This window comes from Anser cygnoides, chromosome 1 (genome assembly GCF_040182565.1).
Source record: "Anser cygnoides isolate HZ-2024a breed goose chromosome 1, Taihu_goose_T2T_genome, whole genome shotgun sequence".
NCBI classification, from domain to species: Eukaryota; Metazoa; Chordata; class Aves; order Anseriformes; family Anatidae; genus Anser; species Anser cygnoides.
This window is the reverse complement of record NC_089873.1, coordinates 201,164,276-201,180,964: the sequence shown is the minus strand read 5'-3', so window position 1 is coordinate 201,180,964 and position 16,689 is coordinate 201,164,276. Positions and strand designations below refer to the sequence as shown.

The 16,689-nt window shown below is 38.2% G+C and overlaps 1 long non-coding RNA gene across 2 annotated transcripts; it reads right to left on the bottom strand.

The window, feature by feature from the left end:
* Nucleotides 1–346: 346 nt before the first annotated feature.
* LOC106034183 (uncharacterized) lies at nucleotides 347–16,660 on the bottom strand. 2 transcript variants are annotated; one of them, XR_010828418.1, is made up of 5 exons: nucleotides 16,305–16,660; nucleotides 15,519–15,584; nucleotides 6,161–6,286; nucleotides 5,025–5,147; nucleotides 347–1,537 (listed from the first exon to the last, which is right to left on the bottom strand). It is a non-coding gene; the product is annotated as an uncharacterized lncRNA (long non-coding RNA). The 2 variants fall into 2 exon arrangements; XR_010828417.1 differs by lacking the exon at nucleotides 16,305–16,660 and having other exon boundaries at nucleotides 15,519–16,290.
* Nucleotides 16,661–16,689: the final 29 nt, after the last annotated feature.

The following is a 16,689-nucleotide window of genomic DNA, read 5'->3' as shown; positions in this document are numbered from 1 at the left end:
AAAGAGCAGCTGATCTGGGAGAAGCTGTGCAAAACTAAGCTGCTAACACTGGAGTTTGCATTCTTAGAATTTGGTGTCACAAGGACATCATTATTTTTCAAGTTTTTTATAATAGAAGATAGTTCAACACATGACAAAACAACACAGTTACCAAGGTAGAAAATGCATTTCTGTAGTTTGGCTACGTTTATTTAGGTCCTACATCTTATATACCTATGTGGCAGAACAATTTCTGCTCTGCAGCAGTGGTAAAATCTACAGAAAATTTATTCCTTGTAGTTTTTACAAAATTGAAAAAAAAAAAAAAAAAAAAAAGAACAGCAAAAACATTAAGCAAAATGTGGACTCATAATTTTCTTTGATTTGTATTCCTTACTTTACCTACTCATCAAAAATGGGTAATGCTTTTTTCTTTATACTCACTATGCCTGTATGTTCATAAAGCTGGGAATTGGATGCAAATGTTACAATGTTCTTACTTGTATAGCAATTAGTATTCATTTCCTCATATACATATATATATATATGCTCATTTTTTCCTTTTCAGTCCTATTTCAGTGCTGAACACAGAATCAGATGTACTGATATAAAGTGTGGTCCACTATAAACCACTGTGAACAAAACAGTTGAATATTTTGATGCTTTCAGGATTTAGGGAAACTAAAATATAAATGCAAACTAAAGTTATGGACTTGAGCCTGGATATTTCCAAGGAAAGGGAAGAGGAGCTATCGTAAGCAGCAAAAGACAGTTGTCATGTTTGTGCACAATGTCACAGAAGATAAGGATCCTCACAGCCTTTGAGGGAATTCTTTCTTCACAAGTTGACTGTGACTGCTGATGCTACCAATGTCCTGTTTTGCCATCCTTTGTATAGCAGTCTGTTCATACTCTGTCCTACTACAAATAAAGAATATCCTGTAACCTCTCTTTTTTTTTTTTCTTTTTTTTTTTTTTTTTGAACAGAAGCACCAGCTGAACATTCAAGCCCTCTGTACTCTCTTAGTTTCTCTGATCACAGCTGGGTGGCAATATAGACTAGACAGACTAATGACTTATAAAGAAGAAATATTCCCCACACGTTCAAACACATTTGCCTATAATTTTGCCACATTCCCCAAGTAAAATGAAGAAATCCAGAGATCCTTTTTAGAAAAGTTCATTCAAAGGTGGATAAAACAGGAGCTAAAATCAACAGGCTCCATGTAGCTGTCATACTAATTAATTGTCATTTTCTTTCACATCTTTGTCTATTCCACCTGTTTAGATTGCACTGTACCACTGGACTGTCACTTCTTTATATTTAAAGAATATTTATATTCCAAGCTCTGTAATCCAGTGATAAGGTTTTGGGAAGTATTTTTGTATTTAAGTGAAATTTGTTAAAACGTATTAAGACAAGCAGCAAGGATCAGGATACAAGACTCTTCTCCTCAGAGCAGTCTTTTCTCACAGGTCTGCAGAACCCAGCTCCTGGTTTTGATTTCCTTCGGTCTCACTGATGTTGAATTCTTCTACTCACAGTGGCTTGAACAAGCTCCAATAAAAGTGATAAAGGATAAGTTTAAATTACTTCTAAAATCCTCTAGCAGTTATATATATCAGTCTTTTTGTACACAGAATTTCTTCATCAGAAATAGGGGATAATAAACTATTACCAAAAGCTTCAAAATGCAATAAAATGTGGCAGCCATTGAACACAAAGATATGACCGTGGACTGTATGCCATAGGATATGGGCCTGGAAAGAAGAGGGGTCTAAGAGAAGTTGTTGTTATTCAAGGGTTACCACTTCAACCTCACGAAAAAGTCCATCCTGACAAGCAGGAAATCAAGTAAAGTTGACAGAAAGCCTGCATGAGTGAGCAAGGACCTCCTCACTGAACTCAGATGTAAAAAGGAAGTGTGCAAGAGGTGGAAGCAGGGGCTGGTGACCAAGGAGGAGTACTGAGTTGCTCTCTGATCACATAGGGATAGGGTTAAGAAAGCCAAGGACAGCCTAGAGTTGAATCTGGTAAGGGATGGGAAGGGTGACAGGAAAGCATTCTACAAGTACATAAGCAGCAGAAGGAAAACGGGAAAATGTGGGAGCACAGCTGAATGGGGTGGTCACCAGGAAAAATGGTGACAAATGACATGGGAAATGCCGCAGTACTCAATGATTTATTTGCCTCAGTCTTTTCTGGTTAATATTGACCTTCAGGAATCCCAGGCCTCCGAGACTAGAAGGAAAGTCCGAAGCAAGGAAGAAGTACCTTCAGTGGATGAGGATCAGGTTAGGGAACACTTAAACTGGACATAAAAAAGTCCATCAGGTCTGATGGGTTGTATCCACGTGCATTGAGGGATCTGGCTGATGTCAGTCTGAGGACGCTTTCTGTTATCTTTTAGAGATTATGGCAACTGGCAGAGGTTCCTAAAGAATGGAAGAGAGCAAATGTCACTCCAATCTTCAAGAAGGGCAAATAAGATGCTCCTGAGAACTATAGGCCAGTCAGGCTCACCTCTAGTCCTGGGAAGATGGCGGTGCAAATAATCCTGGAAACCATTTCAAACACACGAAGGACAAGAAGGGAATTGGGGATGGTCAGCATGGATTTACAAAGGGGAAATCATGATTAACGAACACAGTAGCCATCTACAATGATGTTACTAGCTTGGTGGGTGAAGAGAGAGCAGTGGGTGTTGCATATTTCAACTTTAATAAGGCAAGATATACTCTCCCATAACATCCTCACTGCATGGCCACAAAGATAGTTAAGGGACTGGAGCACCTTTCATAACAGGAGAGGCTTACAGAGCTGGGGCTGTTCAGCCTGGAGATGAGAAGACTCAGGGTAATCTCATCAAAGTGTATAAATACCTGGTGTGAGGGAACGAAGAGGAAGTAGATGGGCTTTTCATAGTATTGCCCACTGGCAGGACAAGAAGTAACAAGTACAAGTTAAAAAACATGAAAAAAAAAAAAAAAAAACAACTTTGAATTCCTCCTAAACACAAGAAAACACTTTTTTTTTTACTGTGAGTGTGGTTAAACACTGAAACAGGTTGCCCAGAGAAGTCACAGAGCCTGTGATCTGTGGAAACATTCCAAAGACAACTGGAAATGGTCAGCTTGCTATCAGTGACACTGCTTGAGCAACAGGGTTGGGCTAGATGATCTCAAGAGGTCCCTTTCAAGCTAAAAGGTTCTGTGATTCTGTGACAAAACAGTGACAAAAATCAACAAATTTCTCCAAAAGTGAGTAAGTTCATGAATTAAGACATAGTAAAACATGCTGAATTCTTTGTTCTGGTGAAATTAAAGAGCAATTTGGTCTTACAGAAAACCTAGTATTGCAGAGGACTGAAACAAAAGCACAATGTTTCAACAGAAACACTCTGTAGCTCTGGAAACCAAAATCCTCTGTAGAATTATGAGCATCAGTCATCTTGAATCACATTTAGAACATACTGTTGTGAGAAAAGATAACAGACTGTTAAATCAAAGTAAGTGCAAATTCTGCTCTCTCTTAAAAGCCTTACTTTCTCATTCAATAAAGCCTCAAGAAAATTCAAAGCTTAAAGAAAGTATTATTATTGAAGTGAAAGATACCTAATGGTAACTGCCCAATGAAAATGGTCAGGTTGAGAAGAATGCTAAAAAGTATCCATTTTTAATGTATCAACATCCTATGATGTTTGTCTTAGATAAGCAAACTTAAAAAAAGTCTGATCTGTGAACTAAGAAGAATTTCTATGCCTTCTGGGTCTGTTTCTGTGTTTCTTGATTTAAAGGTTTATAGCAGAGATCTCTGTATATTGTCTGAAAAATGAGGGCTCAGATCCTGTGTGTATCCTTCAGAAGCCACCACAACACAAATAAGTAATTATAGCATGGAGGGGACAAGGTAAGAAGGAGATAGAAGAAAGAAATAATGGAAATAAAATTTATGTGAGTTAATCACAGAATTTCTAGGTGAAAATCAATTTCAGAAGAAAATCTCTTAAAAATATTACATATCTAAGACAATTCATAGCATACTGTATAGAAGATACACCTCTTTCTCTTAGATCCTGCCTTGAGGAAAGAGTATTATGAAGTTTAGTCAGTCCTTCTGGACAGAAAAGGAAAAGCAAAAGGAATGGCAGGCTGGTGAACGAGCCTCAGGGGAGCCATAGTATGCTCAGCCCCAAGATGGAATATCAGGGTAAGCCACGGAGCTGTAGAGACCATAAATCAGAAGGCAGAAATGATCTGTCTATCAACTTGAAACAGCAAAATACAGTTGGTTCTGTTTGCTGAGAACAAGCAGGAAAAAAAAAGGGGGGTAGGGTTTGGGTGCCTAAATACCAATTTCTAGTACCGTAGTAGACACCACTGAGATATCTGCTGACACGTATGAAACATACAGGAAAATAATCAGGGGAAGAGGAACACATACAGGTGAGAGAAGAAATCAGTTAATGGCACACACCTTTATATTCTTGGTACTACAGAGCTTCACAATGTAACGCAGAGCTCCTGTGTAATAAGCAGGGCAGTCAAAGAGGAATAATAATAGGAGAAAGGAGTATATACTCACATTAACATTGTGCCAAAAGGAAAACCTAATCCTTAATATTGTAGAAGCCAGTGATTATTCAAGATGGTAGAAAAATACTCATATGAATTCTTGAAAAAGAATCTAAGGATTAGGACAGAATTATCTAAGGCAATGATTATTGGTATGACTGCAAACTTGGCAGAAGATCTGACGATAATATAACAGAAAGAGAGTGACCCAGTGACCTTACCAGAAAAGCTATTACTGAAAATTTTCAAGAGAAGACTTACACAGAGCAATGAACTGTAGAACTCTGATGGATTTATTTCCATTTTTCTTTTAATTAAAAGTATTCCAAAACTATACAACAAGAATAAAACCTTCAGCTTCCAAAGTAAAGCATAATGGATAAAAAAGCTCAAAGTTCTTTTTACATAGAGAATGTATGCCTCAGAGTGAACATGAAATTTCAACAGATAGAGCTCAGTGTCCCACTCACCAGCCACTGTTCTCTGATGAAGAATGTTATTCTGGAAACAATGACATCCTGACGTGGTCCATATCATTCAAAGCAACCAATACCAAGTTTGCCAAACACTCAACAGGTACATACCAACACTTTCTGAAAGTATCAGAAAAGAGAATGTGAAAATGATAGAATGTAAAAATACCCCTGAGAAAGTCACACAACCCTAACTGCAACACTATCTTTTTTAATCAGAACTATAGTTGTGTGATCCTAAAAAAAATCTAAGCAGGGAAACTTCATTATCTGCTGTTTTTGAAACCATCCAGTAGTCTTAGATTTCAAAAGGATATGTGTAAAAATAAAATGTCAATAATTATCTGGCTTCAGGGTCCTTTGGGAGGTTACAGCTCTCTGCAGTTAAACCAAATAAATGAATGCTCTTAGAAGCATCACAAGGTTACTTTTCAAACTGGGATAAGTAGTTACAGCTGCCTGTTCTCCTGTATTCAAAAAGCAGTATTTTTAAAAAATCCAGTAACTCAGGGAATCAAAATTCTACTAAATCACATTTCTTCCTGCCTGAGACATTGTTTTGACAAGCTTCCCTACATCATTTCATTAGCAGCAGCATTTTTAACGAAAGAAATGTCACATTAAATAGCAGGACTATATATTTAAACTGCCTGCGCAGTATTTGCTGCTATTCTAATTACTTTAGTTGGTAGAAAGTATCACATTGATGTGAAGGGTGTTTCCGGAGCTTAGGATTCATTTCACTTAACTTTAGACAAATGTAACACAGAGTTTTACGCATGGACTAGGCATCCTAACTTTCCTTTACAATTAATGACAGAAATGAGGACTCTAAAGGCCAAATTCATCAACCCCATATTTGATACATGCATTAGGAAGAGATGAATTGGGCCTAGAAATGCTTGCCTCTTCTTATGGACTGCCAAGGGACAGAAAATCATAAAATTCAGCTATAGACAAATGCTGCAAAGAGACTTGTATTGTCTTGAGTCCTCAATCAACTTAATCTGGTGTAGAATAATATAAAAGCAGCATTATTTAATCAGATTTGAAGAACATATGATTACTATTGCATACCTAAATGACATCTAGGTATTTATGTTAATTGGAGTTTGAAAGGTATACGTAGGTACCTTAAGCACTTATGTAGAACATCTTCATGCGCTGTATGCAATACATATTTTATAGAGTTGATATAATTGAAAAATTGTACACAGTTTGATTGTAGTCTTCTTCTTTACTTCCCGCATATCGTTTGTCTTAGATTCAAAAAGATAGTGGAAAAACAAGGAATTAACAATATGTATTATCATTATGATCTCTTTTTTTTCCTCCTTTTCTTGTAATTTTTCGTAACTTTTTATGGGAAAAATCTCTTACCAGGACCTTCCTGTAATTGTGGGTTAAACTAGCTTAGATAACTTCACATATGCAGCATATCAAGAACAAAAAAAGTTGAATTTACAATGAAACAGCTGCTATACAATGAACCAGTTGCTATATGACGAAACAGACACTAGGTCTTACCTTGTTGAAATGTCTAGAACCCAACTTGGCACCTAGAACCTAGCACTGCAGAAAAGACATTTAATGAAATAAAAATAATGTAATTGAACCTGATTTGACTGAAATAAAAAATGATCACACACTTGGCTCCAAAGAACCATAAAACAGTTTTAAAATCTATGCTTGGCCTTGTGCAAGTTAAATAGCTACTTACGAAATTATTTTTTCCTGTATTTCACTGCAAGGGATTATTGAGATACAAAAAGTGATATGGAAAAATCCTTACTGAAGCTAATGGTACAGGGGCTATATATGGAAAATGAAAGATAACAAAAAGGGATTTGTAACGGGGACCTCCTTAATAAGGAAAGAATGTATTAGCAACTGACCAGGATTCTTTCACACATGTTTTTTTCAAATGCAATTGAGTAAACTCCTTTTCTTGATTCAGAGATTTCACTTTAGGCAGCTTCTCTCTGCATTACACCAGCTATGCACGCTATAACTTACACAAACTATGCAGATATCAAACATGCTAACAACAGTAGCTGGCTTTTCACGCAGTAAGAAAGATGCAGAACTTTAAGCCTGAGTACTAAAAGTGATAGAATATAACTCAAAATGCACCACTTGAACAAGAACATATGACAAGATTTATAAATTTGAAAAATAACCTACAAGACCTTGAAAAGAGGCAGGAGGCAGAAACAGAAATGCTCTCAGATTTGGCTGCATGTGGCAGTAACAGATGACTAGCCATGTGGCTTGGGAGTTCTCTTAAAAAAAAAAAAAATAAAAATAACATTCACTTCCCAAAGCTTAAGGGAAGGAGAGCAATGTTGTGAATCTTTTTGGACAGCATACTGCAAATTTGCAAATATCGTTATTCTCTATGGGCTGATAAAGAATTCAACACCTCAAAAGAACAGATTTTTTTCCCAAGATTTGAAAAAATGGAAGGAAAACACAAAAAAAATCTTTATCAGTATGTCAGTTGACTCTCTGATTTTTTCCAGCAGAAATCTCTAAGGGAAGAAACTTTTACACTCTACAAGAAGAACCATCAAAGCAGCTTAATCCTAAATGGTCCAAACTGGCTGCTTACAAACACAAAGATGCTAAACAGCAATTAAGACCTATCTACAATGTTTCCACACAAATGAACTAGTATTAGAAAGAATAGAAAAATAAAGAAATGGAAAAGCATGTTAAAAACATAATTTCCAGACGTGGCAATGCTTAAAAGCCACATAAAAAAATCCAATATCCCACTGATTCTGATAATGTGAATGCAATCCATAGGATCCCAATACACCTCTAGCAGTTGTGTTGTGAAATGATCAATGAAATGTGTGAACCTCTGTGGAAAACAGGATGAGAATGCGGAACACCTTTTTATTACTACATATTAACAGAAATGTTACTTTGTCTTAGAAGATTTATCTTTCTCTAGCAGGCAAGACAAAATTTCATGTAACTACTTTCGCTGAAGTGAGTAAGAACAATCTGTGAATGTAGAATGCATATGAATAATTAATGCCATGGCCCCTGTGTTATTAAATCCCAGCCAAGAGAATTCTTGGATGTAGCAGGACTTGCTAACCAAGCCAGAACTCTGTTTCCTGAATACTTCGTGTACAATAAACAGGACATGGTCATTGCTGCAATAGGCCAACATGATTTTTATTTTTTTTTAATGAGAATAAAATTAATATTGTAATTGATTTTCTATATCTGAAAATTAATCCAAATGATTTGCTGAAAGGCTTATGAAGCCTATGATAACATTCAGAGCTGAATCCAGAACTCATGAGTTCCCAGAACCACCCTCCTTCTCTACATGCTAATGGTTACGGCTGGATAGAGCCGGCCTTCATAATTTCTTTCTTCTTTTGCAGTAACCGCATATAACAAGTCCTAGAGTCTGAACAGACCAACTGCTTTCAAGCATGCCCTGATACTTTAGGAGATCAGTTATCCTACTGAATAGTTCTGTTCCGGGAAGTGAATGGTTTTGGCGTACCATCACTGTAGAAATACTTCAGAAAAAAATTGCTGAAACGTAGGTGCGGCTGACCCTACTGCACTGGTCTATACATTATGTGGGAAGAGGAATTTGTTAAGAGGGAGAAGTGACATGAAGAAAATGTTGGACAAAGAACCAAAAAATACCTACAGCAGTGAGCTCTACTTGCTTGTTGAAGAAAATCTCCAGAAGAGTGCCATTGTTTCGGTCAATAAAATCTAGCCTGGATATAAAGATCATTAGAAATGGCCTTTAAAGATCACTGTGGTCTTGAGAGAAGTAGGTAATGCAGCAGGTTCTTTATAATGCTGTGAATCGAGGGGGGAAAGCTATTTTTAGTCAGTAATTGTATATTTGGTTTTTCAATTTAAACTACTGGGAATGTGGAGAGCTGAAAATATTGGTTTAATATCTCCCCAGCTGTGGACTTTTTTTTTGATAAGATGGAAAATACTAATATCACCTTATATGTATGCAGCTGCCTTTGTCCCAGAGGATCCCTAGGACCTCTACAAACTATTCATAAAGGAAAGCATATTCACTCAATCATAGATTGCAGCAATCAGATGTTGGGAGCAAAAAACAGTTAGCACAAGAGACTAAACAAGGGCATTTCGGACACTGATAATCTTATGCAAAATCCTGTGCTTATGGAGTAACATTGGACAGTATTTAAAGTCAACAGCTTAATTATTCTATAGTTGGATTTAAAAAGTGGCACGAGAAAGGGAACAAAAGTGCAGGTTTTTGAGATGGTAAAGGATGCAGAATACAGCAATCCTAGTCACGGGTAGTTTTTGATCTGAATGTTCCTGAAGAAGAATGTGTAAAAATCTGTGAGGGATTAATAGAGAAGATGTTGAAGAGATGGAACTGGAATTGTTCTAAAGCACAGGGAGAATATTCAAGAAGTCTGTGAAAGGATTGCTACAGAGCAATTACATGACAGTTCCCTTGTTACTAAACAACTGTTATCTAGCTATTCAGAAAACAATTAAGTTCTTAATGAACCACAATCTTCCCTGCAGAGCTATGTCCACAGTACATCTGTTATTAATGGAATGCTATGAGGGCAGCTAAGGAAGTTCTGGAAATAAAGTGCATTCAACATTCAAATCTTCTCCTCCATACCTGTTACAAAAGGTTTGAAATGAGGGTTGATTTTCCTTTTTGCAAGCGCTCAGTCCTCTGTTTCAGCTGATCCATTACCCTCTCATGCTCCAGAGGCAGTGTACCTCTATGCACTAAGGACTCAACAATAACGTAACAGGTAAATCATAAAACTGGATCACAAAACATAAAACATTGTACTACAGAAATAATTTGTCTTTTTAATGCTCCTTTGCCCTGCCCCAGGTTGTGGATAGCTAGCAATTAACATCCAAAGAGCCCCAAATATTCAAAGATGAATTTGGTCTGTACGAAATGTATTCTGTCTACCCTGTCTATGCCAGCTCAGCTCCCATTCCCCTTATCCTTTCACCTACCCAGTTTTTCCTCAGCCTTTCTCAGTTCTACCTTTAACCCAGGTGTTTTTCACATACCACTCTGATGTCTGTGGAGGCTGATACAGGTCCATCTTCTTTCTCAAGTCTTGTGTTTCATATAGGGAGGAGGAAGCAGAAAATAAATCTCTTTCCTCAAAGGCCAGAGAGAGAAAAAACAGGGCTGAGTTCTTTCCTGCTTTCTTGTCACCTCTTTTCAGCAACGTTATCAGCTTATAAAGTGTGCACATGAGAGAACAACAGATCTAATTGCTGTTTCCTACAAAGGGCAATGGAAAAGGCAACTGACCAGAGGCTGAAGTTCTTGAAATTCAACAGTGATGCTCCTTCTCATGCTATTGAACAACTGGCTCAAATCCTTGCCATTCAGGAGCGAAAAAAAAATGCCAATGCTTAAGTAAAGTCAGCCTTTGATACTAGTGGTATAAGAAATCTGTTCCCTGGAAATACACTGTCTTTGTTTTTTGTATCCTTGTTGCTTTGTCTGGAGACCTGGCCAAGGCTGGGTTGGAACATGCAAAGGACAGAAGGCACGTTGGAATATTCCAGTCAGGAAAAACTGAGCATCTGGTTGGTGAGAGCAGTTGCTTCAAGGAGAACTCCGCCTAACATCCCACAAGCGTCCAGCTTGTTGCTTGGCCAGGCAACCCTTAAGCTATCCAAGGGCAGAAGCCAGAATCAGGTGTAGGATTTGTTTTGCTGCACTTACAGAGTTGGAAGATTGGATCCTTTGGGAGTCATTCCTCTCCAGCTATATTTTGCTGTGGCCAATAGCCCAGGTGTACAGGTGTAAGATTTAGCGTGCACTTCTGTGTGTGTCTGTAGACGTGTGTGTTTGTGTGTCTCTCCATGAATCCTATACTTTTTTTCCCTCTACTTTGATCAGCTACTCTCAGCAAAAGAATAAATGGAATGTGGCTTATATCTAACCAGTTATTATTTTGCATAACAGTATAATGTGCACAATATACTATTTAGTGATATCTGAGATGTAGTTGTAATGTGGTCTTAATGAGATGGTGGCGTCCAGGTCGTGAGGGAAGGTCAAGGTTAAGGCTCCATGCTTTGAAGACGTCTGGCTCTTCTGCTGAAGAGTGGCAGAGCACTCTAACCCTCATTTTCAGCTTTTAGAAAATGTAGCTTATTTGTTAGCTGAAAGCCTTGCTTGCACTTGCTTTTTCCAGCAAGCCGAAGCAAAATTTCCACTGCAGGTGCTGAAGTTATATCTGAACGCAGTCAGCCCTGCGAGAAGCACTCATATTAACTGAAGTTTCATCAGCATTAACTGTCAACGGTTAAGCAGAACTTGATATACAAGTAGGTGCTGTATTTGCTCAGCCCAAACACAGCCCTGAGTATGTAGACAATCAGGAGCCTGCAAAAGGCAAAGGAGAAAAGCAAATGTTGCGCTGTTATTTCTGCTATAAAAATAATGACTTTCCAGGTCAAAAGGCTCGCTTTAGATGTTGGATTGTTAAAAAGCACTGTTTTCTGTTTCTAGAGACAAGCAAGAGAGTGACAGAGCTATTACCATATCTGCCTGCCACCGAGTCTCCCTAAGCCGACTGACCAAAAACCCCTTTACAGTCAAGTCAAAAGAGGACTTAACTTTGACAGACAAACCAAATCACTCATCATGGGATTCTGTAGAGGGCAACATAGCAATATGTTTTAATTGCTCTACAATTGTACCCCAGTACTAATTCTAAAAATAGAAACATTCAAGTCATTAGAAAACTAAATGCATGAGTCAATAGTAAAAGAAATAAACCAGGTTAGAGCGCATGATCATCCAAGCATAACCTGAAAATACCATCTTAATATAACCAATAAAGTATTGCACTCTGAGTGCATTCTTACGCAAGTGAGTAATGTGAGCTCCCATGTCATCTCCTCAGTTGCTAACTCTGAAACCCTGGAATGACATCTTAAATGTCAGCATTGTTAATTATTCCTCTGCAAGTTATTTCAACTGAATATTCGCTTCGTGTGCTTGAGTCAAAATACTAGGCTTGCTCCAAAATCAATGCAAGGTGACAAAAGTTCCAATTATCCACCCTTCAGCTGTCAAATTCAAATGCTACCAAAAGCTACCTCTACAATCTTCATCACATTTCATACCACTGAAAACAAAATTGTAGGGATATAAAATAATTTGAATTTAAGATGAAACAAAATGTACAATTTGTTTCCTGTAATCCCTTCAGACAGTACATTATGCCTTGGGTAGGTGATATTTTTCTGTAACTTGCCTATTTTAACTAAAAAAAAGCTAATAAATCGTAGCACTGAAGCAACTGTGGCAGAATACATAGACAGAGATGAAATGTTCCATATGAAGTTTCAGTCTTCTCTCTTTTTTTAATTGCCACTGATCACAGACAAGAGATCATTTCATTTCATTTTTAAAAATAAAAACCAATTAACCAAGAAATATTCCTGCCTATAGAGTGCTAGAAACCATACCCATGTTGCTAAAACGTCAAGATTATTTTTATGCTGCAGTAGCAACAACTACAAAGGAAAGACTATGGCATGCTAAAAGATGTTACAGTAATGCTTGACATTACCATGAGTTTCTAGAAAAACACATAAGCAGAAAGCTTTAAGCAGATTTTTCTTTTGTGCATATATTATCTAGCATTATTTTTCATCAGACACAAAAAGATTAAATTCTAACTGTCACAGCAACAGGGCAAATGGCACCTTTAACCCCTTTCTGCATTCTCTCAGAGCACTACCCTTAATTATCTGATTTCTTGCTGTTATATGTTACTGGATAAATTCTGACAGTTCTCCACTTTTAGAACAGGTCCCAGCCTACGGTATGGCTTATCAACCAGTTTACCTGGCAAATCCAACTAAATCCAAGCTCTGTCTGTTCTTCCCTTCAGTGATCTCATAAGCTGCTTAAGAACAGAGTATTTTTCAGTTTAAACTTGAAACAAAACATTTAGAAACAGCGTTCTGCCTCTATGTCTCTATTATGCTGCCTCTATTACCTCCTGCCAGTAAATTAGGTAGGCAACATCAGAATTCTCAGCCAGATTTTATGCCTAATTTTCAAAAACAAAAATCCCTCTTGCAAAGGTTCTTTTTTAAAATGTCATTCTTCTCTTATTGCTTATGTCTTAGGGATTTTGCCAGAGGTTTTATTGGCTCAGTGACTTGTGTGCATTTGTTGACAAATGGCCTATACTGAGCCATTCATTTTCCTTTCCATCTGTCTCTTCTAACAGAGCTTCTGTAAATTTAGTTGGTAAGTTCATAAATATCCAAACTGACTAACGTATAGAATGTCATTATTAAACTATTTTAGAGCTATGATGAATCCATCATGTAAGTTTTCCAGTGCTTAGAAGACAGCTGCATAGAGGACAGAGGCTCTCTCTTCACAAGGAGCCACATGGAGATGACAAGGGGCAACAGGTCCTGATATAGACAGAAATCTTAACAGGGAGAACAATCAATTACTGGAACAACCTCCTTGGGGACGTGGTAGAATCCACATTACTGGAGGTTTTCAAGGCATGACGGGATGGGGTGTTAGATAATTTCATTCAGGTACGCTTTTCCAGGAAAGGTACCCTCTTCCAGCCTGGGCTGTTCTATGATTCCATGATTCTGGGTTCTAAATTCTCAGAATAACTATCAGACTAAAAGCATTACTTTAATTAGGACTTCCTTAAAAGCTCTTATTAGAATTTGTTGGATTTGTTAACGCAATTTAGGTTTCCTCTCTTTCAGCAATGTCTCCTAAACTAGCTACACGCTTCTCAAATTATACTGACAAAAGCTCAACAACGTAATGTAAAGCCCACACCACTGACAAAATACATCTTGTACAAAGAAACTCGCTTTCCATTGTTCTCTCCAAAACAGGAACATTTGTGGCATATGCTCTGTTAGATGGACAGAAAGGACACCCTCCCACCAATAATGTGTTGCAATACGACATAAAAGAAAAAAAAAAAAAAAGCTAAAAATAAATTCAGAGTTGCAGATACTGAAAGATCAACATTTCTTTTTATACTGCTTCTTGCAATTTTTCTACTAGAGCTGTTAGTCTCATCTTGGCGTATGAATCCCAGAACCAGACTGAGCAAAGGGGTGTCCTGTTGAAGGTATACAACCTTACACCCCCTGGCTTGCTACTCATTCCCCTTGTTTTTAGAAAAATATCAATGTTGTATCTTGTTTGCTCATATCCAAGTCCCTGCCCTGATTTACCTCCTTTGTTTCTACAGAATTGTGTTCATAGCTTTCCACTAATTTTAATCTGTAAACTGGTTTGAAAGTAGTTTCCTTTATTTTTTTCTTTTGCTGACTACCATAATTTAAAGCATGTATGAATACCCACCACAAAATCTTTAATTATTCTGTATTTATTATGCTTATTCTCCAGCTGCTTTGAATATTACTAATTGCCTCTCTAAAGTCAAAAAGTAAAAGATTTGGTTCTCATAAGACAAACTCTAGTCAAGAGATAGATGCTGATGAGCAAAAGCAAATAGAAAATGTCAACAATTTGATATGGCATTTTTTTTTAATATAGCAAATGAAATATTCAAAGGCACATCAAGGAGTTAGAAACACAACTCTAGTTAATTGCTGTGGGAATTTTCCTTCTAAAAAGCTTTGAAAACATTTATATGTAATTTTAAAATTGTGTTGTTTTTTTTTTTTTAAGTTGCACCCCCAAATTTTATTTGGTCACGATAGATGGAAGCTAAAATTCTGAATAACTGATTACCACTGAGAAAGGATGAGATAGGGAGAAAATTAAAATATATGCACTGGGAACATGGCTGAAAAGTTAACTTCAGTTGCTGCAGATGAACAACTGGAAATTCACTGGCAGCTACATTACAAATTATTTCTACAACATAATTTATTGAATCATTCTAAGTATTTTAAATAAAACATTCTAATATGCAGCATTAAAAAATCTTAAAACAGCATTCCAAATAGAGGAAATTATATTTGAAATATTTCAGGTATTAATAATCAAATGTTTCAGCGTGACTTCTTCACCGTCATTCTACCACAGTAATTGAAGATGCCAGTTGTAATGAAGAAAATATTTTCACGGCTCTGAGTGCAGTAACAGGTTCTGCAACCTCTTCCCCCTCTATCCCCCTGGGTTTGGCTGCTTGTCCTCAAGGCCAGCTCTAACACGGTGCAGCGATAACCTGGGGTCAAGGCTGCTTGCTACCAGACATAGCCATGAGACACTGTGCTGGGGGCTTCTGCCCTTGGCTCAGGAGCAGGATTTCAGCTCCAGGCCATGCCCCTGAGCCTTGTCTGAGCAATGCTGTAGCTGTGTCTGTGCTCAGAATGGCACCTCACTGCTCCTGACCTGCTGCTGACTTGCCTTCTGGTGTCGCCTCAGACCTACCCATCACTGCAGGCTTGGCTGGCCACCTCTGCCATCACCCTCAGCTCCCAGCTCACCTGCCCTCACCTGCTCCTGCTGCTGCTGCCTGGCGAATAAAGAACTGAAGTGTTCCCGGGACAGTTCTGCAATGAAATACAGCAATGAAAGAAAAAATGTAAAGCAAAAATAAAAACATTTTGTTAATCTTTAAGGAAACCACAAAGGAAAATTACGGCAGCATTTTCTTGAGTTAGTACACAAACTTTATCAGGAACTTTCCTGAAACTCTCTGTATAACTTTATTTTAATCTTCCATTTTAAAAACATTTTCCATAATTCATAGGTTGAAACAATATTTCTGCTGACATGAAAACCATCTGCCTTAACACAGGAGGTAGGAACCAAGCAAAATAAATTATTCCCTAGAATTGATATTAAAAATGCAGTTCACTCAGCTAATTTAAGTAAACAGTCTAAGCAAAACAAAACAAAAGGTCAAAATTTGGTGTAAATAAATAGACTAGCAGCTCTTGAAAATGCTCCATGTGATTTCAGGACAATAAATCCAAAGTGAATTGTGCTGCCCTTGGGGTCTGAAGGGATCTATAAACCCTAAGTTTGGAACAGCAAACTGCTACTGAAAGAAGTTGAAACAGCTGCGATTCTTCATGTTTTGTTGTTGAATATGACACACTGAAGCGCACAAGGATGTAAAAGTGTCACCCAAACCTGCACCACGCACTTAATAAGCAGAGAAACCATCTGAGGGAAGCATAGTCAGAAAGAAATGGGTAGTGATCACTTCGTGTAGTGATAATAGCATTTAAATAAATAAATAAATAAATAAATACATACATACATACATAAAACTGCCTAGTGTTTTCCTAAATTAAGTTAAATTTTCTTTATCCCGGAGCTGCCTGAGAAGGAGCTCCCTCCGGCTGCTTTCAGCCCGGGCTGAGGTGCCCTGCGTTGACAGAAGCGACTGCGGGGCGTCCCGGGGCCGGTCCCGCGGGGTCTCCCCGCTCCCTCTCCCCCTTGGCAGCCCTGTCACACCCCAGCCCGCTCCCAGCCACCCTCTCCTTCCCTCTCCGGTCCGCTCATGCCCCCCGCTGCCCCCTCATGCCCCCCGCGGCACCCTCCCGGAGCCTGCCTGCCACCGCTTCCCGCCCGTCCCCTCATGGCCGCCGCCCGCTTCCGCGCCTCGCCCCGCGGCCCTCGGCGTTGCCGCGGCGACCGGAGAAGCCG